At 38.9% G+C, this 23,325-nt stretch overlaps 1 protein-coding gene across 1 annotated transcript in view; it reads left to right on the top strand.

Annotated features, from left to right (window-relative positions):
* The window catches only part of ANKFN1 (ankyrin repeat and fibronectin type III domain containing 1), a 109,848-nt gene that overhangs the window by 20,991 nt on the left and 65,532 nt on the right, over positions 1–23,325 (top strand). Inside the window, exon 2 of the mRNA XM_085077582.1 lies at positions 18,552–18,686. The gene's annotated coding sequence lies outside the window, so the exon portion shown is untranslated. The remainder of the gene's footprint in view (positions 1–18,551; positions 18,687–23,325) is intronic.

Below are 23,325 nucleotides of genomic sequence, written 5' to 3'. Positions count from 1 at the left end.
AACCAAATTATATTCATGGAAATTAATAGCTCAGTGCCCTGATGATCAGAGAAAACTAAGAGGCATCTCAGGTTGTTGTGTTCAATCTTGGAAGCTGGCAGTAGAGCTTTCAATGTTTGTTGACCCAGACTCATGGTGGTGTGGTGGTTTTGTTTGTCCTGCAGCAGGGTTATAAACACACAGTTTATAATGCTTTGGTTTACTGGGAAATACCCATTGGAAGCACAGGAAATGTGACATATGCAGTGTTTGCCTGCAACAAAACTCCCACTGATCTGCAGGAGATCTTGGCCTTTGGATCTCCCCTCTCTGGATATCCCCCAGACCAGGAGATAATACGATAAAATGAAAATCCTGAATTTTTTTCTAGGCAATTGTATAAGAAGCCTTTTTGATTGAGTAATCTTAGAAGAAGACTGAAGGAAGACTCAAACTATGTGCTCAAAATGAGAGGAATATTTGGGAACCTGGTAATATGTCTGGTTATGCCTGCCAAAAAAAAAAACAGGTCGAAATACAATGCTTGAAAACCAAAAATTGTATGTAATCTGTGTTGTTTGCTCCACCACTTGTTAGCAGCCAAACCAATGTAAGCCAGCTCATTCTATGTAAAACAACACAAAATTCAAAATGGCATCATTTCATTGAGCTATCCAAATGAATTTTGTGTTTTTAAGAAAATCAAATTTTTTATCATTTGCAAGAAGCTTAGCTTTTGTTATTCTCTTGACACAGATTGTGGCATAAAATAATTTGATAGTTTGGATATCTATGTAAAATCTCAGAATTTAATTTTTCCTAAAATCCCCTCATTTAAGCCATATCTCTGTATTTAACCTACAGCTCTCTCTTTCAAGGCTCAGAGAGGAACTGCTTTTACATTATCTCAGTGGATAACAGACAATCCCCAGTAATTAATGCCAGATCCTCAACTCTGATACTTTCATGGAAACCATTAGGCCAATGCCAGTTTACATCATTTGAAGATCTGACCCAGCAGGTATAAAAATGAAAATGGCAAGGCAAAAAAATATGAGCAATTTGATATCAATAAAAATGTGCATGAGGTCAGGGAGGACAGAGTCTTTTCAAGTTTTCCTTTGACTTTTTATCCTAAATAAGATACTTTTTTTTCAGTCATTGAGCAAGATAATGTACAGCAAATGATAAATTACAAAAGAAAATAATCTGTTGCAATAAAACCTGGGAAGAGCCCCAAGTATTTGTTCCCAAAGTGTTTATTTTTCCCCAGCTGTATTTATGTGTGAATTCAATGCTGTTTGTAAAACAAGCATTAAAAATTGAAATATTTTGGGTTGCGCATATTTCAAAAAAAAAAAGCTTTTCCTCTTTCAAAACTCAAACTTTGACTTTTCTGAAATTTCACTATCAAAACTGACAAGGTCCAACTGTTTTTTATTTTGCAATGTTTTCAGAAAAAGAAATTTCAATTCAGAAATTTGAATCAAATTTCTTACACAGAAAGTTACTAATTGCCCAGAAAAGAAACTGTAATAGATCAGAGAACAAGTTATTCTCTCACTTTGAGTAGCAAATATATTTTGGTTTATATTGAAATTATTGTTGCTATAATTTATGCCCCAAAAAGATATATCAATAATTATTCATCAAGCAAAACTTGAGTCAGAGAAAAGTATAGAATTAACTCAAAGAGAGGATGTTTTCTTTTTATTTCATTGTAGCACTGGTAGAAAACTTCAAATACAAGTTGTTTTAAGGAAAATTACAGTTTCAATAATGAGTGGGGGAAAAAATAGAAGAAAGCTCAGACCTGAGACCTGAATGTAGAAAATGAAAAGTTACAATTTTGCTGCGAGAGAACTCTGTATGAAGGTCTGAGTGTGCAGCCCCAGATGTGATTAATTATGTGCACCCAGGTGGGGAGATAAAAGAACAACAAGCGGAGAGCGCCGGGAGAGCTGCGGGAGCAGGGGAAGTGCCGGGTCAGGGAAAGGCGCTGCTCTACCCCCGAGATGAAAGGCAGGGCTGTGTCCACCTGCTGTGGGGACAGCGGCACAGCCCCCGGAGCAGAGAGCTGCCAGCAGGCTGTGCTTTGGCTGCTTCCCTTGCCGCTGACCCGCGGGAGCACCAAATGCGTCCCTTACTGGGGGCACGGGGATGCTCAGGGTGTTTCCGCCTGTCCCAGCGGGGAAACTGAGGCAGCAGTGCTGCGAGGTGCAGCTGCTCTTGGCAGGGCGGGGAAACACTGCTCAGTCCTGAGCCTGGCTGGGACTGACTGCCCCTCCAGCCCTGCTGTGCCCTTGGACAGTGCCATGAGCATTTCCTCAGTCCCTGCTGAGGGTGAATGACAAGGATAACGCTGGCTGGTGCAGAGCTGCGCAGGGGATCTGGGAACAGAGATTGAAACAGATTCTCCTCCAAAGTGGATCCTGCAGAGGAGCAGCTCCCTGTGGAATGGTTTGGGTCTATGCTGTGGCCTAGCCTCGTTATAAGGAATGGAATATATGGAATCAAAGTGAAATTCTATATGGGACAAGAAATGGGGTGGTCTTTATAGCAGGGTGGTCTTAAACCGAGGTTTAATGTATGTACAATATACAAACATTTTTGACAGACCATTAACACCTATAATCTTGTAAATATTTGCAATTTTCTAGATCATAAATATAGCTGCATAAGCAGCTCTTTCAGGACATCATTTATACTCCATTAAAGGTTAATTTACAAGTTAGTACCTTATAGAAAGAAGATATGTGTACTTTTATGTTAACTTTCTGTAAAGGGAGACTGGTGTCTCCAGCAGCAATTTGTAATTCTCCTGTGACGCTCCCAGTGGCACTATTCAAAGCACTATTTGAATTCTTTTCATCAGCTCATGTTCACAGCAAACTTAATCTTCTGTTTTGAAGGAGGAGGGAGAAAGAAAAAGGAAAAAAAAAAAAGAAAAAAAAGAGCAAGATCTTAGGTCTTCTGTCTGTGTTCCCAAGCATCCCACTGTTTGTTTGAACAGTGTCCCCTGACACACATTCTCATTTGTCACAGTGCTGATGATACCTGCTGCTGTCTCTGAGCCCAGCCGAACCAGCCTGGCTGGGCTGGAGGCTGCCGGGGAAGGGGGCAGGGAGGGCAGAAGTAAATAGTAGGGGATTGACTCTGTGGGCTATGACTTTATTCACTGTAATGGCATTTGTGCTTTCTAAAGATCAAAGGCCAGGGGGGGAAAAAAAGGTGGGGGCAGGGGGGAGAGAAAGAAAATTGTTCACTCCAGAGCTAGTCAGGAGCTTTCAGAAGTGTCTGTGAGAAATTAGGTGCCTCTCTTGCACATTTGATCATCTAACTTTGAAATCCTGATGAGAGAGCTTAGGGAAGGATCTGAAGAGAAGGGAGAATAACCACTCCTAAGTCAGGACTATTGGGGAAGAATGAACAAGGAAGGTGCCAAATTTAACTGGATTTTGATTTATTTTTCTTTTTCTAAATGCCAGCTTTCCTTGTTCAGCCTGGTAGTTAAACAAATGAGAGGCTTTAAAATTGCAGTTAGCTGCAGATTAAAAGGAAAAAAGAGAAATCTGTTGTAAGTGCGTATACTTTGTTGCCAGCTATTAGGATAAAAGAAAGCTTTTTCAAATGCTATGGTATGGGTTCCTACAATGGTCTCTATGGGTTTATTCACCTTTCATAGGATTTCCCACGAAGAAAGATGAAAGCTTTATGCGTATTACTCACTAAGTAGGATGTGTTTATCTTCGTTATTTGTATCTTAATACTGTAAAGATTTCAGCAGCATTTTTTTTCCTGTTTCAAACCACTGTGCACACTGCAGAATTTTCCAAGCTTCTGTATTTCATATATGGAGTTTCTTTCAGCTGGTTTCATGCACAAAACGGAGGGTGGTCATTATGGTGCATTCACATCACACTAAATAGGAGCTAATTAGGTATTCTTACTGTACTGTTTTCACTGAAAGCTCTTTATAAAAGTTGAAGCTTATTTCAAAACACAATGACATCAATATTTGAGTAATTTTCTCAGACTTAGGGATGAATTTCTGAATAAGGGATACAATAACTGGAAACTTTGACCATTGTACATTACTTTTGTTATTTTCCAATCCATATTTACATTTCTTCTCTACAAAAGGCAGACCACGGAGTAATTAAAAACTCACAGGCTGCAGACTGGTGTGGAGAGGAGAGAACGAGCTTCCCTCTTTCCAGATTAGTGATCTAACTGCAACACCACACAGTCCAATCTGTCAGAAATGCTCCCCTTGTTTCAAACAATTATTTGTCAGCTCAGAGAAGAACTTTCTGAGGTACCACCTATAACCTCAAACTAGCTGTTCCCAATATTTTTAAAAACACATCCTTACAAATCCAATAGCACCAGCAGCGTTGAATGAAGTGACTGCGTTCTTGAGGTCTGAACGGATGGTGATGTATTTTGGTATGAAATTCAGTGAAAAGACTGCTACTAGAAAAGTGGCTGGAGTTGTACCAAGCTCCAGAACAGCACTTTGAGCTCTGGTGTCACACCCAGGCTTGGAAACCACAGCCTTTTGCATGACCAAGGGGGCATCTTCGATTATTTTGACAGGCTTGTTGATCTTCATGCCAAAGAGCAGCTGTGTGGATGCTGCTGCTATTTAATGCCTTGTGCTGTGTGGCTCAAAAATCCCAAAAACAGATCGAAGAGGGACATATTAAAATGGCAGAACTGCACTTCTCAGTCACACATCACTCAGTGCCTTCCTGAGGCACAAATGTTTTTGCTCAGTTTAGCAGAGCGCCAGGTTCACGTATGCGAATCCCAAATATGGATTAAATTGTAGTAGTTACCATAAATAGCCTCATTATAGCTGATGTTGTAAGTGGGTGGGCAAAACAAGAGTAATCATAAAGGAAAGTCTAAAATGATTCATTCACTAGGGAGGTCATCAAAGCACAGTTTCTTCCTACAGTCATTACTGAAGTGGCTCTGGGGAAGGAATGTGAGGTTTAATGGCTGGGTAGGTGCTTTAATATAATTTAGCCTGAGAAATCAGTGAGCTTCAATGTGTGCAAAGCCTCCCACTATTTGGTTGGTACTGGGCCTGTAGGTCTATTTGCCATTACAGGCTGAAGGCAGCTGAAGGAAATATTAATGACACAACTTTAATAAAAGCCTGAAAATGTAGATTAAGGCAGGATTCATTCTATTATTTTTTTTCCTAGGATGGAAGTTATTTCAGCTACATTAGAAACTTAAAGGAGTGTCTGTTAACTATTAAATTCACAGTCTAATAATCTAGCTGACTTGCTTGGAATGGCACTAAAAACTGTTTTATGTAAATTGGCTGAAAAATACGTTCAGTTACCTCATCTTTGAAGTAGTTCTATCTCCCACAGTTATTCAGGAAGCTTCACAGGAGGTTACTTGAGGACACCATTTATATGGAACATCTTTCTGCTGATAATTTTGCATATTTTATCATGATTGTGTCTCTTACGTTTATCAAGGAAATATCTTTTCCCTTTTAATTTACAGAGCAATGAATGGACATAAGAGAAGAGTTTTTCTTTGCTGCTGTGAGGGAAAGGAAATGTACCAATGCTTATGAAATTACAATACTATGGTTTGTTTGGGACATAATTAAGACATCAATCAGAAAGGGCTTATTCCTTCTGTAGCAAAGTTAATGAGATATTAACCAGCACTTTGAAGCTTGATCCAAGTTCTCATTCCACTATTTCACAAGTCCTCCAAATTCCTACTTTTATAGTCAGTTGGTAGTGTGAAAGAAGACTTTTTAATATCTTCCTGTAATTTTTTTAAAATGCTCTTTTACAATTCCAAATGCAAGAAAGCAATTTCACCACTGCAATAAATTTCTGGGTACAATTTATCACTAAATTGTTTTGCTTTAGTCCGCCTGCAAACTGACAGTGCAGTGTCCTTCTGGGTGAGAGCCAGCTTTGCTGAATAACAGTTTGCATGAGCTGAAGGCACTGACAACTCTTGCTGAATGCACCACGCTTCTGATGTTTCAATAGAAAGCATAAATAAAAGGAAGAGCTACCAGAGAAGTTTATCCCCAATCCCTCTCTGAAGGAGTGTATTTCACAGGAATGTTGTCATGAAGATGACCATCAAAGCAGTCAGAAAATCAAGATCCTGATTTTCTGAGAGTGACACAATCTAACAGTTATCTAAATATTTGTTTTAGGAAATCTGACGCAACTTTTAAGAGTCTTCTATGACCTTATAACCAGAGAGCACAGAGGTGATAATTCAAGCATCTTCCGACTGTAATAAATAGTTGCTGAATTGGAGAAAACTGCAAGTAGAGAAGTTGCACAGCTTTCTTGCAATAAAATATGGTTTTATTACTTCAAATCTCCTCGACAACTCTTTATCCATCTCTTCAATAAGATGGTATGGTTTATATTTCCCTGTATAAGGCTTCATCCAAATGACTGAGATTATGGAGGCTTTCCAGAAAGACAAAATGCTTGAGATAAATACATATATACACACACCCAAGCAGAGATCCTAGATTGTTTGTTTACATTTTCAAGATCCAATAAATTAGTGTTGCTTTCATTGTTACACATAGTCCATGTAGTTGTGCTTCATTTAGCTTTTGGGAAAGCAGATTCCTATTTCCTCTGGCACAGAATACACCTAACAGGGAGGGTGTCCTATTTTTTCAGCTGTTTAGGAACTGCTGCTGTAATTGAAGAACTACGATCAGGAGTTACTCTTAGAAGTCCCCTTTATGTTTTCCTTTCCCAGACCCTGTCACAAATCCACTCTAAAGATAAGTCTTAACACCTCCTGGACCATTTCTTTTAAGTTTTCTCATTGAATGATCCAGATATACATCTACTGGGACTTTCAAAATTATTCACTCAAACAGCATTTCTCTTTCTTGTACTGACTGAATATGTATCAGTTTAAACTGATGAGAATTATTTATCTAAGAATGTGGCTACTTGTAAAACAAGGAATTATTTCCATTACTGAAATTAAACTTCCATCTATTTTGGCTTCAGTATAATCTATCTTTGTCTATCTTTTGGTGCTGATTTAATTTTCAGCATTTCTTCCTGCCTCTATCGTGGAAGAATATTGTGGATGCAAGAGTAATTTCCTTTATGAAATCACTATTTCTAAACCTTTGCAATTTTTAAAGAAAATGTGTTTTAGGATTTTAAAAAATAAATCTATCTCCAAACAAGTGATAGGTGGATGCTGCACATTTGGATTCCCTGACAGCTACTCTAATTTTGTCAGTGGAGGTTAAAGAGACTTTCTGCTTGGCTGTTCAGATTTCATACAAGGTGCCAAAAAAGAACAAAGACAGTTGAGTTGTGGGTATTAGGAAAAAATACAGAATGTTCAGCCTGTGACTAAGAAAACCTTTCCACATCTTCTGTGCTGTCCAGCAAAAGAATTAAACCAATCCAAATGTGCTTCTGGAGCAACTGACTGGCTCAGGGCTTTTTGTAGTTAATAGAACTCAGTAGCTTTGGATGGGAATTTCTGATCCTTGACTGATCATCTCCATTTCTCATTTGTTGAGGTTTTTTGATGATATTTTTGCATCGTTCATTATACATTCATTATACAATACAGTACCATTTCCAGAACAGGACAGATAATGCAAATGTCCTTTTTTGACCTTTTTAAATCATGACCTATCAATTGTAAAAAAACACAGTTTGGGGATTTTTATTTCCTTATCCATTTGTTCCTGGATTAAGAAAAGTGTAAAATCCAGTGTCATTTGAAATAGGTGATATTGTGTAACAATGTTCTGCTTGTCTTCTCAGGGACAGAGGTGAAAATGAGTTTATACAGAACTAATATAAAGTACTCTTTATAGAGAGAAAATGAGGAAAAATTCCATTGTAATTACTTTCAGATTTCTGTTACTTTTATATTTCACTCATAAGCTTAATTTTCTCACCCATCTGTGTACGCTAATCACCAGTATTAATTATTTCATATTGAAAGAGACTACTTCATAATTAGTTGGTTGTATAATTTGAAGCAAATGCTACAGTGAATTTTACAACTTTTTTTTTTAATTTGGAAATCATCTGCAAGCAGTTTTCTCAAAAGTGCTATTTGCAGAAAATTATTTACCTGGTAGTTATACGTCAGGAATTGCTCTCTAATCATGTCTGATAACTCAGTGGGGATATGTAATATTTCCTTTTTTAATATATATTCCAACTCTGTTGGTTGTTTTTCTTTTTAGATGGACACATATGGAGGTATTCATTTTAGTACAGTAATTCCTTAATTTTCTGTATTGCTTTTCAAGGAAAGGAAAACTCTGAAGTTTTAGTTTTATACAATTGTTTGCTTGGAAACACAGTTCAGATGCTGCTGTGTGTAGACAGATAGACAAAGGAAATTAAAAGGAGCTGACTCTGCTTTGCAGCATGCACTGGAAAAAACACTTTTTGCAGGGAGATAATTTTCACTGCAAATTCAAAGCTTCCCACTGCAATCCTATTGGATTTTCCTGTATAATTGTGTTCCCTCCTTTATTTCCCACTTCACATTTCAAAAGTATTTCTGGTATGCAAGTGACATTTCATTCTTGCACTGTCATCTACTGTGAGCACCATGTGCACAGTTGGAAATAGTGTCTGAACTCAGAAACAGTTTTCTTTACATTTTGGCAGCTGATTGACAACACAGAACAGCAGAAGCTCAGTACTGCCAAGGTTTGTTAGGGCTGCTGCTTGTGTTGTGATTCTCTGTTTTGAGTAGCTCAGCCTAGGGTTGAAGAAGGAGATGAAAGTAAATATTTCTCAGGTGCAATGAGGTTACATATGTGTCACACACAGGGAGATTGTCCCTTTCCAAACCTAAGATCTGAGCCATCAGATCTGTAGGGAATATCCAAGAAGCAGTAATGTAAGCGGTTGTTGTTATTTGCTAACAAAATAGGAGCCCCCATTATGGAATGAAGATCATATTACATGGAGCTGTGGAATTTTATGTGGAATTTCACATAAAATTAGAGAAGATTCATTTCACTTTAAAACCTGAACTCCTTCTTTTTCATGAGGGCTCTATAAATGATTCTAGTTGAAATACCAGTTATATTCTCCATATTATTCTCAAAAGCCTACTGAAGAAAATGCTGCATATTAAAATGCCATTCAGCTGTTCATATATAAATTTGTGAGAAAACTGACCGAAATTTCTGGTTTCAACAGTGTATAACTATTTCTTTAAACTCGTATTAAAATTATTTGGAATTCTATGAATCAGGGTTTTTTATCTTACTTATAGTGAAAAGGTTAATTCTGGTATAAATAGAGGGAATTCTATGTCGTCTTTGTGGTGGTGGACTGGTACTGTTGAGCTCATATCTGTGCTTCTTTGAGTGTTAGAAAACACAACTGCTTCACTTGTCTTTTTGTGTGTATTTTGTATTCTCCCAGCACAGCTTGTGTGCTGATATATCAGAGCATTCAATTTTTAGATTGCCTATTTTCAGGAGAGACTGGTAGTTAGTCTTGGATTTCTCACCCTTCTAAAAAACCATTCTTTAAGGACTGAACCTCTTTAAACAAGGTTTTTTCTTTCAGAAAATCCAAAGAAATGTATCATAACAATATATCACAGTTTCACAGTTCTACTTAAACTGTGAGACTGTGATATAACCATGGGCTCAGTAATCCAACTTTTCTGTGATGCCAAAACATTAATACTTTAGTTTTTGCTGAAGTACAGGTTCATTTCTTATTGTTAAGTTGGTTTTTAATATAGATTCATTTAAAGAAAAAGAGGTGGAATCATTCATTGGCCACCAGTTTTATTCTGTTTTGACTTTATGTAATCTGATCTGTGGGTTTTTCTAACACAAGTATCAATGTAGTATGTCAGTAATTTGAAAATTCAGTTCCTTGGTGATATTTTGAAGGGGGAGAGGGTAAAATAAAAATCAGATGAGCCAAAATTGGACAAAATTCCAACATTTCTGTTAAGCCATATGATGAGTTATAAATAGGCACTGAAACAATATTAATGTCCAGTTCTAGCTCTCCCACATGTACACTGAGTAAGCATCAGATAAACCACTCTCCCTACTTTGATTTTCCTCTTCCATCTATTTGTAATTCATGGAATTTTAGAGTGTTTGTGCTTAGAGCAGAAATTCCAGTACAAAACACCCATCTCTGTACTGAAGTGAAAATGTATCTCAGTCTTCTGACAGAATATTGTAAAAGGGGTTACTCTGTCATGGAAAGCTCCTTTGTTAAAAATTTTAAATGGATTTTTTTATATTTGTTTCATGGTTGCTCTTTATCTATGATTCAAAGTTGAAGTTGTTCATACCAGCTTGGCTTTTCTTTCCCCCTCTCTGTAGTTCAATATTTCTCTCAAGAAAAGTCACCTTATGTGTTCTGAACAGCAGGCAGCAGAGCCATCTGCACCAGCAATCCTTAGAACAAACCCTGTGATTCACATTTAACTGTGTGTCTTCCCAAGTGCAGCTGGAATAACCAAATCAACCTTCTGTTTTTCAGCCAATTTAGATAAAACATGAAGCCAGACAACAAATCCACCCTGCATACTGATGGTGGCTAATTTTCAAGCTCTTACTAATTATGGCCCCCAATTAAATCAAACTACACAGTTTTATTAGGAAGTACAGGCGAGAGAAAAGATCAGGTGCTTCCAAACTACTGGAGCACAAAATTTTCTGTGAGAGGATTGTATGTAATAAACTATTTCCCACCTCATTGCAAATTCATGGCTTTATTTCCAGAAGAGCAGCAGCACTGTGTGTTGTATGGAATCTGTTGCAATCATACCTGTTTGGAAGACTGCAGAAAGGCCCAGAATGAGCTCTCCCAGAACAGTGTCTGCAAAGTGGCAAAACATATTCTCAGTTGCAACCATTCAAAAGACCTCCATTGAGTGAAATGCTGCAGAATGTGACGTGAAACATATTATTTACCAATTTTTAAAAAGTCACAAAGCATTACAAAAAGTCACAAACTCATTACAAATTTTCTATGACACACATGCACACAGATCATGCCCCTTTTAAGAAAAAATGCAGAGAAAAGGTAGTCAGTGAGAGGTTTCACATTGTGTGAATTCAGTTAATTTTTCCTTGTAGCACCTCATAATTTTCCAGAACAGAGATCATTAATCATCCCAAAGTGTGCAGAAGTTTGGGCGATAGCTGTAAGACCACCAAACACTGACCCTGAAGGAAATTAATTACTAAAGGTGAAAAGCAAGTGTTTTCTTAATTAAGCCACCTAAGCTGCCTGGTTTTGCAAATATTTATTAACACAATTCAGATGAAATCAGATCAGCACTCCTGGCTGCAGAGAGTGTTGTTTTATTGGACCACAAGTCCTCATTTCCAAATCCGTATTCAATCTTTTAACAGAGCAGCAAATTATATTCCCCATCTGTCTCCTGTGACAATTCTAATGAATGTAATGTCTGGATGGTGATGTACAAACACTTCTGAAGTACCTTATTTATAAAATACAGGTAGTAGTTATTTATAATAAACTGTTGGAGAGTTGGGGTTTTATAGTTTTTGAAGTTAATTTTTAATATTTTCAATTTGCTGCATGTAACTGAAATATGAGTGGTGAACATGTGGGTAAAAAAAACCACTCTTGATACAGGAAATTTTTGGGTATCTGAGCCAGGTATCTCAAAGGTTTTCCCAGTCAACATCTCTACTCTAGGACTAACAAGTTCTTTACTATGATTTGGAAAACAAAAGATTACTGAGCCTGAACCAGCTCAGGCCATGCGTTGTCCCACCCACGGTGGGTCTGGGCACTTGCCAGAGTCCTGTTGTGTGCTCTAAGCACCTCCTGCCCCGAGATTAACCAGCATTGTTCTCTCTGATTTGAGGCTGAGTGAGAGGGAGTAAAGCATGTCCCAGAGGGGCAATGAACAGGATGGAAGTTCACAGACTTTAGCCAACATGTCAGGATTTGGCCAATACCACAACCCCTCCTGAAGAACTGCCCCGAAGGCTGTTTGCTGAGGACTTTGCTAAGTCAGAGTTTGAATATGGGAGATAAACCCAAGAATTTCATAGTCTGAATCAGACTCTCTTTGATCTGTTGGAAAACAAAGGCATGCTGCAACTAGCCATGAAAATTAGTTTATTTCAGATCCATTTCTCACCTTTGGAGTTGGTTGATGCATTAGTTTGGATGTGATGAAGAAACAGGAAGAGAGGCTGTGAACTAAACCCATCCAAAAGTGTGGGCTCATTAGGGAGCAATTATCACTTTGCATTCTGATCTTGCTCCTGTGGTGGAGAGAGATGGGGCTCAGGCAACACAGCAAGGCCAAGTGCTGATGTTTGCTGCTCAGTGAGAGGCTGACATGACTAATTGAAAGGGAACAGATTCATCAAGTTTAGAGCCTAAGGAAAGTGATGGGAAGATGTTTTCATGAACTGCTCTTCTCACTACTACAGATGTTAAAAGCCTGCACTACAATAAAAAAATGGAATTATTCTTGGCAAAGTATGTTACAGATCTGCTGTGTTCTAAACAGAAAAGATTTGGTTGCATTTCCTGCCTTTTAATTTCACTTTTACTGAAATGTTGCACTTGAGGAAAGAACAATCCCATCTTTTGAGTTTTGCAACTGATTTTGCTGTGCCCCATGCCCCTTGTAAAGGATAAACAATCATAATTCCTTGTCTCTCTAATGTGTAAAAAGGTTTTAACAAAAACTGTTATATCCATGAACATTGCCTCTGCAGTAAACCTTGGATCTTCATTATTTGAAGCTATCATAAATGCTTAGCAAAAAATGAATGTTTAAATGTGCTTTTGAACTCCTTGTGAAATAGAATGGCACTGTTGAATCTAGAATTACTTCACAACAATCGCTTCTATTCTGTTTAGGTTTTTGCATTGCTCCTGGAAGACACTGGTTTGGAATTCCTCAGAGTTATTTTCATTTAAACTCAAATGTAAATGAACAGCCACAGCAGACCAAATGACTGCAGTATGAATTCCAGCCTGTGGAAAACTCTCACAGCCAGGCAGGGGATGCTTCACTATAGCAGAGATGACCTTCAGGGTTCTTTTATTCACAAAAGCTGGTCCAGTGAGACAGATCTCCTTGTGGTTCTTCCTCTGATAATTCAGACAAATGGGGCCTTGGTTTGAATTGTTGTCGTCTAGAACAATCTGTCTCCATCAGGATCTGGACAAATTATTCTCCCAGGGAAATGTTAGCCTTTGAAAACAGTCCCTCTCTTCCTACTCTTTGTCCTCAGTAGCAAAGTTTTCCTAAGATGATACCTTGTTCTGGGGGGTTTTGTGGTTTGTTTGGTGAGGGATTTGCTGTTGCTTTTGTGTGTGTGTTTCTTTTTAAATGCCTGATTTTAATATGTTAAAGAGAAATCATTGCACCTAAACAGAATTCTGCTTCCATCAGGGCAAACAAGCTGCTCTTTAAAGAGTATCTGCATCGTGAAATAAACAGTACTTGGGGTTCACAAAAGAGGAGGAAATTGTTCTTCTGTTATCAAAGGTGGTACTTTATTCAGTATGGAAAATAATGACACTTGTGTAGCACTTTATGACAGATGCTCTTATACAACAAGGTTTGAAGGGAGATCAATCTTCAGAAATAGGCCTTTTAATACTAAGTACACTGCTGATTATTGCAATCACACAAAATTGCAATGACACCTATCTATATATTTATATGTTCTTTTTGATCTTTTTAAAGACTGTATAACAACCCTAAAAATTTCTTTAGCTTAAAAAAGAAGGTGCTTCTCTGGGATGGTGTGTGTTTGCCTCTATTCAGCTTTGTTCCATGCTCAACTTCGCCAAATTTTGGGGTTTTTCTTTATTCTTTCCTAATCTAGAAATTGCCAGCTATTAAAATCCTGTTAATTTCTGTTTGTAAAATGTTCTGCTGTAACTTGAATTAGATGCAGTGCAGCTGGGAGTAGTCATGGCTAAACAATACATGGCATAAATTATCTCTATCTGGAGTGTCTGACTAGATAACATAATCAACAGGAGGCTGACAAAACATCACAGCCGCCTGTTGTCGCTGACAACTTCATTATTTCCATGATGTTCAGCTGGGTAATTTGTTTGTGGGGAGCAGCAATATCTTCAGACATGTCCAACGGCCTTGTGTACTTTTATAGGCTTTCTGAAGCTGGATGTGTTTGTACAAATATAGGGTTTTTTCCTAATCTGGGGAACAACTGCAGGAACCATCAGCAAAGAGCTCTGCTCTATGTTGGTTTTGCAGTAGAGCAGCATTCCCATCAGGCAAGGTTGGTGCACACCTCTCGATAGGTAACAGCAGCTGCTCTTTGATTCCTTGGTTCAAACAGGAAGGGCTTTGAGGATCTGATGCACTTCTTATACTATTTTATTTCTTTTTACCGTAATTTACACTCCAAAATATCCCAAATGACTCAGTAGTTTTGTGGCTTTGACAGCCCAGGCCTGATTCTATTCTGCTGCAGCCAGGAATTATTATTCTCAGGAATTTTCCAAGTGAAAAGCCTTACAGGGGTAAAAAAGCCACTGCGACTGTGTGAAAAACATGAAATTTTAAAGATTTCTGACCAGAAAATTCTGGCGTTCTGCTAGTTCATCTAAAACCACACTGAAACACAATCAGCAAGCCCAGAGCTCCAGTGCTGCCACAGAGCTGCAGAACTCCTCCCCTCTGCATCCTTCTTCTGGGTGTCTGGGAGTCTGCATGTCCCAGGCAGGGTGCATCTGCCAACTTGAGCCCTGCAGCAGAGCCTGGTGTGCTGAATTCCAGGTTGGGCTCACAGGACCATGGGCTGAGAGCCGTGGCTACAGAGGAAGCCTGGGGGAGCCAGAGCTGCCAAGCCCAGTTCCATTCGGTCACTCACATCATGGGTGCTCAAACATTTCAGAACTCTTGGGAAAATTCTTTTCTAAACTTAGTCCAAACGCAATTATATTTTTTCTTCACTCACAATTTTAGAATTTTTCAGGTTTGATCACGTCTTTGACTGATGAACTGGGAAATATTTGTCTTTTTTATAAGCATACTGAATACTTCTGTGTCTCTGTGGATAATAGGTTATTTGCTATGGATTTGGATCAAGAACACTGGCTAAAGGAACTAGTGAAACAGTAAGACTCAGATCAATGTCCTTGAAGAAACACAAGAAACCAGGGAATAGGACAGAGAATTAACCAATTGGCAAAGGGATATGTGTGAAAGATGATAGGTAAACAAGGAGCCAGAGAGGCAGGAATTGCCAAAACCAGAGCTGTAATTTACTACAGTGCCTTATATGTATAAAAATCTGCAAGAAAGAATGAGTGTGGGCGCAAAGAAAGATACAATTTTATACATTCATTTGGGGAGTTTTGTTTTTATTTTACCTTTCCCACTGAATACTTTTGACTGTATGGAGAAAACCCTCCCCAGTATCTTATTTCAAGGAGAAGAGTCGCTTTAACTACTTTTCTAGTAATGGATTTTTTTAAGTGAGAGAGCATACAGACGCCAGACAGAGTTAACCTGACCATGTTACTTTGGGAGAGAGGTGGAGATCCCATTCCCAGGTATCCAATCTGCTGTGACAGCAGATGGAGATCTGATATTTCGACAATATTTGTTCTTTCAGTGGGATTATGAACAGCCTAAAACACAGCTTTGTCTCTTACGATGGCAACAGCTTTGCCATTGACTGATTTGCAAGTACAGTCAGGCTCCACGTGAGGTTCTTCGCTCCAAACCTCCCACCCAGTTTCTAGTGGGGAAAACCAAATGTTTTCCACAAGCGCTGCACACGCGATACAAACCACGGGAACGTTGGTTTCTGGGGATGGAGAACGTGCTGCCTGCTGGAATGGCTGCAAGGAAGCCCTGGGCATCGCTCCTGGGGACAAGGCGGTCCCTGTGTGGCTGTGGCAGCCGCTCCCGGGACCATGCCAGGATTTTGGAGAGCTGGGTGGACGCTGCCATCTATCGATGGATGGAGGATGCGAAACCCCGAGACCTCTCACGGAGCTCCTCATGCCTCGCCTCCCTCGTCCCAGAAACATCCCAGGGTTTGCGAGGAGCAAACAGAATTTGCTAAATGGAATTAATGGCCAACACAATGCTAGAAGTACCTGTGATGTGTAAAGCTGAGAGCAGCACAGGGTGAAGGTTTGGGTAACTCTGTCACTGAATCAGCCAACTTGGGTGGCCTCTTTCAAGGAAATGTGCCACTAAATGTGCACCTTCACAAAAATGTGTAGCTTTAGCAGCAGTAAGAACAGCAGCTTGTGGGATCAGCTCTCGTTGTGTGCTGCAGGTAGGAGACTTTCAGACCCATCGATCATGGAAGGAAAATCTGTCACAATAGGTTAAGTTAGCAGTGTGAGTACAGCCAGCAAAATGCTCTGTGCCACTATTAGGAGTGGAATGCAAGTGCAATAATAACTGGATAACTTCTCTGTCATCTAATGGAAGCATCAAAGGCTAAGGATGGGCAGGTTTCTGCAGGAGATCACACTAAAGGATCTGCTTCCATGTGTTTTATCATAAACCCAGGTGTTTGTTTCTGTAGGTCATTTTGTCTTCTTTTCCAGAACTAGATGTAGGTGCCTCTCACAGAAGAGAGAAGGAGAAGTGTTGAACCACAATAAGAAATTGCTAGAAAATGTTTAAGAATAGGCAAGTTTCTGTAAATTCATTTTAGGTTCTTCCCCTGAAAACAGCTGCAAATTGAGGATTCGTTTACAAGTGAGTTCCATAGATGAGGTCTATTCGGAATAAAAAAAAAACTTAATTGGGGATTTTGACTCAGAAGAATCCTCTCTATTTAGCACAACACTGAAAATGGACTTCTTAGGCTGACATTTATTTTTAACTGATTTAGACATTTCAAATTTTCAGCATGCTTTTTTTCCAGATAGTATCTCAGTGTTAGAGAGGTATTTGGTGGTTTTTCGAAAGATTTCCAATTTCCTCCTGTTGGCAAGCAGCAGTGACCTCGGTCAGCTCTCTGACTAATGATCCTTGGAAGCAGGAGAACAAAAGAGGGAATCCTGTACAAGGATGGCCTATGATTTTAATGGTACAGGAGAAGGAATGTTGTGCATAGAATATTGTAGTAGCTCTTTGCAACTCTCTGCTGCAGCAAAACATGTAACTCGTTGCATTTGTTAGTCTCATTATGCCCTGGAAATACATCTATGTGCACGTTTACACACACATGTCAATGCATGCACATGTGCACATAGAAGAACCCTCAAAGAATGGTTTGATCCATATCTAGATTGATTAAAAAAATACAGATCAAGTTCCATGACATAGAAACAGCAGGCCCAGGACTACATTTTAACTTCAGCTGCTTGGGCAAAAGGATGCACTTGGGTATGAGGCACAGCATCCTTAGCTGAGGTTTGGAGGGTGGGAGAATCAGGCTGATCAACAGGTTTTGGGAGGTTTCCAACATTTTCCAAAAATCAAGCATCATGTCTGAATAAAGCCAGGGGGAAAATTTCAGCAGATTGCAAGAGTAGCTCTGGTATCTCCTTAGAAACAATCAAAAATACTTTTTTTCTGTAGATATTAATGGTCACTGGCTATGACAGACTCAGGAATCAATGTGCTTTAGTTCTTTCTATTATCAGATGTTACACTGGAGTGTTCTGCTTGAATGAATTTAACCCAGTGGACTGTGCAGAAGGATAACAATTTTCTAGATTATTGTTTATCTTTGATTTCACCTTCCCTGTTTTTAGAATTCTGTATGTGGGTATTTCAAATATTCCATATTTGACTTTATAACATTTTTGTGGGTTTCTGTGGGTTCCAGCATTTGCCTTCTTTTTTTGCCCTGTAGTAAAAAAAATAAAAAATTCTACATATATTTTTAAATATCACTGCTCTACTATTTTGGAAGCTCCTAATGCAGACATTACAGGATCTGCTTTAGCTGAAACATCCATAGAGTGTTTTTGTTATCCATTTAATAACCTTTTTGAGGCGTAACCTGTTCAGGCTGGGAGCTTTCCAATGATGTTGCAGATGTCCCACAGCTATGGCTGTGGCTGCTGCTTTTGTTGCTATGATTGCAGACAGCTGGAGTGGTAGCTTGCTTGAAGAAAGAAGAAACAATACATCACATGCAACAAGCACTACTGCACTGTGATTTCCCCCCCCTTCACTGTTTTAGCATAAAACCAACTGCTTGAGGATGGCTGCATTAATGTCTTTTTGCTCATATTTGGTGGCAGATTAATTACAATCGCAGTTTTGTTTACTCTGGCAGTAATTATTTTTTCTACTTGCACGCTGTGCTGCTGATCAATTTTCAAGGCTACAACCAGCTAAAAGCACACAGAAGTCATGGCATCTCTCACATGGAGGCTTCACATCTTAGTCACTCCTACAGCTGCACAGGTAACTGGGACAGAGTTAAGGCACCAAACATTCTACCTGTGATACAACACTACTCGTTTAAATACTGGTTTGCTCTGAGGTTTTATCAGCAGTCTTGGACTTCAGTAATTACTACTAACAGGCTTTTTCATATCTGATCATTCATGCAGTGTAAGGAAGAGATTTACTCATTCTGCCCAGAGGCTGAGCCAGCAGAGACAGCAAAGCTAATGTGATTCATTGAAGGAAGACAGTGGACAATTACCAGCAACTTGTTCACGTTTCGCCTTGGATAGCCTAAGCTGGTAAGTCAAATTTAACTCTTTAATGCATATATTCTTAATTATTACTTTCAAGTATAAGATTGATTCATAACCATACAGTGTTGAGTGGTTTCTCAGCTGTTGTGTTTTCCTAAAATCAGAAGTGAATGCTTTTACAGCAATGCTGTGCCCTACTGGCGCACCTGTCTGTAGAGTGTAGCATATATGTGCCACAGACAACAGGGTGATCTATAATTTAGGTATTTCTTTTTCTTTCTCTGCAATATGTTTTTAAGGGACACAAATATTAGGTCAGTATTTGGCAATTAAAAAGAAAAAAACACAAAGCCTTTATAAGGATGACTATTTTGTATTCATTTGTATTTGAATTTGACTTTTAAAGCACCCTGGTGATGGGGAATAAAATGGTTACTTCAGTGCTTAGGTGCAAGTAGAAATCTGATCACAAAGATTCAGCTGCAGGATTTGCAGCATGAAATGTGTTTTGGGAGCCCTTGGTCCCTGCTTTGGTACAGGCTAGAGCACAGTGACAGTCACACAGATGGTTTGATGGGTATTTCCAGTGTAGGGCAGTAACTGCTCCCCAAAGATCTGCTGCGAGACTTTGGTGCTCTTAAATTCTCAGCAATGCAAACTGCTGTTAATTATGACTGGTTAGAACGCTGTTGTTATTCTGTCCAGTTCTGCATTTCTCGGTCAAACCTGATGCTCTGCTGCCTGTTGCAGTGCCCAGCTTGCTGTGGGGTGCAAGTTAGACCACACAGGGCTACTCCAAACCATATGGAGATGTCCTTCTGCAGAGGTTTCCACAGGTGAAAATCCCAAATGGGTCTGTACTGCACATCTTTTTCTAAATTATTAGTCTTGGATGTGCTGCAACAATTTCAGTTGTGACAATGATAAATGCTCAGTCTAAGTGCATTTCAGTGGGGGATTTGTTGTTTCAACCAAGACAACGCACATTTCGGGTCTTCACCTGATTGTTGAGGCAGGGATATGATTGTAAAAAAATTAAATTAATAACTTTTAAAAGGAGCCTAAAACTGCTCTCATGAAATAGTTTATGTCTGTAAAAAATCCAACATCCAAAAAATCCTTTCCATCACAGAATCATGTGAATCAAACTGTCTCTTTTCTTTATTTCTTATTATGCTTTTTACCCATGATTTTGACCTGTCTCATTCCCATTGCTCTACTGTGAGTCATTTCTACAGCCTATAAGATCCCACTTCCAGAAAGTTTTCCAGAACATGCAACTTGCCTTTTTTTTTCTCATTTCATACCTTGTATGTGATTAGGAAGACTAGGGAAGACAAGGAAGACTAAGTATGATAATCTGCAATAACATTTTGCACCTTATTGTTTCAGTACTCTGGTGAAAAAATGCATTTCATTTGCATTATGTCATTCCAGCCATTGTTTTATGTCATTGTTTTATGTCCAGCCATTATGTTTCTGTCCTACATTTATTCTCTGCACTTTTTTTGGGGATATCAATGGTGAATATACAAGGAACATGTCTGTGTTTCAAGTCATTTGTGATTCACCAGTTCTGTGTGGATAGCAAAGATGCCATCTGTTTTATTGTTGAATTGCTTTAATTTCTAGAGGGTTTACTTAGCTTCTCTATAGATTCACCTGCTCTTGATTTCATAGAAACATTGATGAGAATATAAAATATTCTGTTCTCTTCTTCTGTCACTGTCAGACTTGGGGATCTGCTCTGGCTCTTTACAGACAAAGCTTCCATGTGTGACAAGGGCACCCTGTGGTTACTGTCCTTGGAAGTCATTGTTTAGATGATTCTTAACACACTGTTCTTTTCTTCTGAATGGATAAATCCTGGTTCATTGACCAGATCAAGGTGGGAAGGACTCCAGAAACCCCAAGGAATTCAATCTCTGGAGTCAAACTATGTTTTGTCCTAGTCCATATGAACAGTAAACTGTGCCATGGGAAACAGACTTGGTACTAAACTGCTGGGAGGCTGTTCTGGGTTGGTGACACAGATTAGCAGCCCAGTGATGCCTGAATTTGCTTTGGTCCAAAGCCTATACTAGCATTCTAGAATGCTGTAACATATTTAGAGACTCCAGTTTCTTTTTACAGTGTACACATTGAAACAGAGAAAGCTGCCCTGCCAACTGTCTGAGTTCTGAATGTGTATGGGGAGAGGTGTCACTAGAAAAACCCCACCACAGACTCAGATTTCCTAGAAAACTGTCCAAAAACTGACAGGTGCTTCTCCTTTACTTGATCAGGTTAATATTTTCTCGTAAAAGAAAGTGCTGCTGTCAAGCTGTTCTCTATAAGAATTTGGGATTCTGTAAACAACTTCTGTGCTTCTCAAGATAAGCTTGAACTTGATGACTTTCAAGAGGTTCTGTGAAAAACATCTGGGCAACTGAGTTTAAGGAGATGGAAACAAATGCACTTGCTGCATTACTGAAGACTGGAGGAGAGAGTTTTTTCTAGGAGTCAGGCTGGCAAAATTCCTTTTTCTGGTAATTATTTAAATCCATGAGAGTATTAAAGTCAGCCAGCAGGCAGTTTGGTCTAGTGAGACAGGGGGAGGACTTTATCAGCCTAGGGAGAGCTGATCGAGGCATAAGCTTTAATACCAGGAATTCTTGTTTTAATAATGCCACAATAGGTAGGAAATGTCCTGCTAAGTAGATATTCCCAATTTATTTAATGTAAATTTACTAAATATCTACACAGCTCTGCAGTAAATTCCCATGTGGGCTTCATGAAGCTTGTAACCTCCCCTGTGCCACTGGGATATGCTGAGTCTGTTGCTTTTCAAATCAAAAACCATAATCTCAAAGCAGACACAGTGCAGTGTGCTGAGCTGTCTCTGAATTAAGAATTGGTTGGGTCTACTCTTCTTTGTCCTCATCTTGAGGGTGGTTAGGTTTGTGTGGCAAATTCAAACTGTTCTTTCTGTCCCGAGGTCACTACTGACTGTGGTTTTTGGTATTCAAAAACTGTACTCTTGGGATCAGATTATTTTGGGAAATTGAAACTTCCTTTAAAAACATGCCTATAGCACTTATTGGCCTATTTTTATTTACAATTTGGGTCTATGTTTTGACCCATACTTTACTGATGAAAAGAAGAAATTCTTGAAAACAGAGGTATGAGGGCAAATTTATGTGGGACAATCTGTAGCACTATATACTAACACAAACTGAAGTGTTACTCTGAGTAACTGAGAATTAAATTATTATTAAATTTGGTAAATTTCTGAGTTTCTTTAAAATAGTAATAACATAGAGAGTTAGAAGGTGGGTAATCAGTTTACTCCATAAACTCAGAAAAAATCAGTCAAAAATCTTTACAGTACTGCTGCCTCCTGAGTCCCAGAGAGCTTCTGATCATCTCCACACTTGCACATTATTTTCAGGGATGCAGCTCACATAATTCCCTTCTGACTGCACTCACTGTTGTTGTAAGGCAACAAAGTCTTCTCATCACTTATGACAATTGTGTTGACTCTCTCTCTCTTCAGTCTTGGTCTCTCTTCAGTACCCCAGGAGAATGGAGAATATGTGAAATTATTTCTAATAAGATACTTTTATGCTCAGGGTGTCTGCTCACCACAGTGTACAGAGAGAATGGAAGATGTAGAAACTTTATGAGACCTGGGTGGTGTCTTTAATCTTTAGGACAAATACCTGCCAAAACCAGCCTCAGCAGCAGGGTGAGTGTTTAGCAAAGAATGCTTTTACTGGAAATAGTCATCAAAGTCTGGTCCTGCCATCCAATTTGCTCAGGAGAAGGCTGAGACCATGAGAACAAAACCAATTTGTATCATAGTACAAAAAAACCTGAAGATTATTTCCAGAAAAGATAGTCTGAAAGGGTAGCCAGGTTTACTGTTACAACTGTGAAGTCTTCTAGAGAGACATTCTGTCTTAGAAATGTGTACACATTCTTGTCAGAGGAAAAGGAAATGTGAAGAAATGGTGCATTTTTGTCACCTTTTCACTTAGAAATCCATGGGGATAGTTTCCAATGCCTGCAGTTGGGTCAAATCTGATTCTTAGTTTCCCTTCAGAAAGGCAAAATTATTCCCACATAACATACTTCCAGAGTTAAATATTAATTCAATTTTTCCTGATACAGAAAAATGACTGTAATGATAGAGCATAGAAAGTATTGTTTAATTATGAGATAATACGGAAATCCGATTAGGTGAGGCAGTCAGAGAGAGGCAGCAGACCCTCTTGGAAGGGTTTGTACTGTAAATGAACAGGGCAAACACAGAGCAGGAGAAAGTGAGACAATTCATAGACAAAAGCAGTGCCTGTCCACCACCTAAGGAAGAAAACACTCAGTAAGAAACTCCATACAGCAACATTTACTTTTGAGTGTCATTTTTTCTGACACCTGTATTACCAGAACTCACTCTGTCAAAAGGTTGTTGCCCTCATTAATTGAAACCCTTCTCCTTACACAAATTAGCAAATAATTCTGGAGTGGTCTATTTTATTTTTCCATCTTTAATTCTCTGTCTCTATAGATATCCACAGGTCTAATTCCATACAGAGCAACTTGCCCTTGAAAAAAGCCCAAAATGTACTTCTGTGTGTCCAGAAACTGTGTGTGAAAGCGATTTTAGCCACAGCACTGTGTGTTTCAGTGATACACTTTTGAT

Source organism: Lichenostomus cassidix, chromosome 18, assembly GCF_008360975.1.
Source record: "Lichenostomus cassidix isolate B80296 chromosome 18, HeHo_3.0, whole genome shotgun sequence".
Classification (NCBI taxonomy): domain Eukaryota; kingdom Metazoa; phylum Chordata; class Aves; order Passeriformes; family Meliphagidae; genus Lichenostomus; species Lichenostomus cassidix.
The sequence above is the reverse complement of the archived record's forward strand: the minus strand, read 5'-3'. Positions and strand labels throughout refer to the sequence as shown.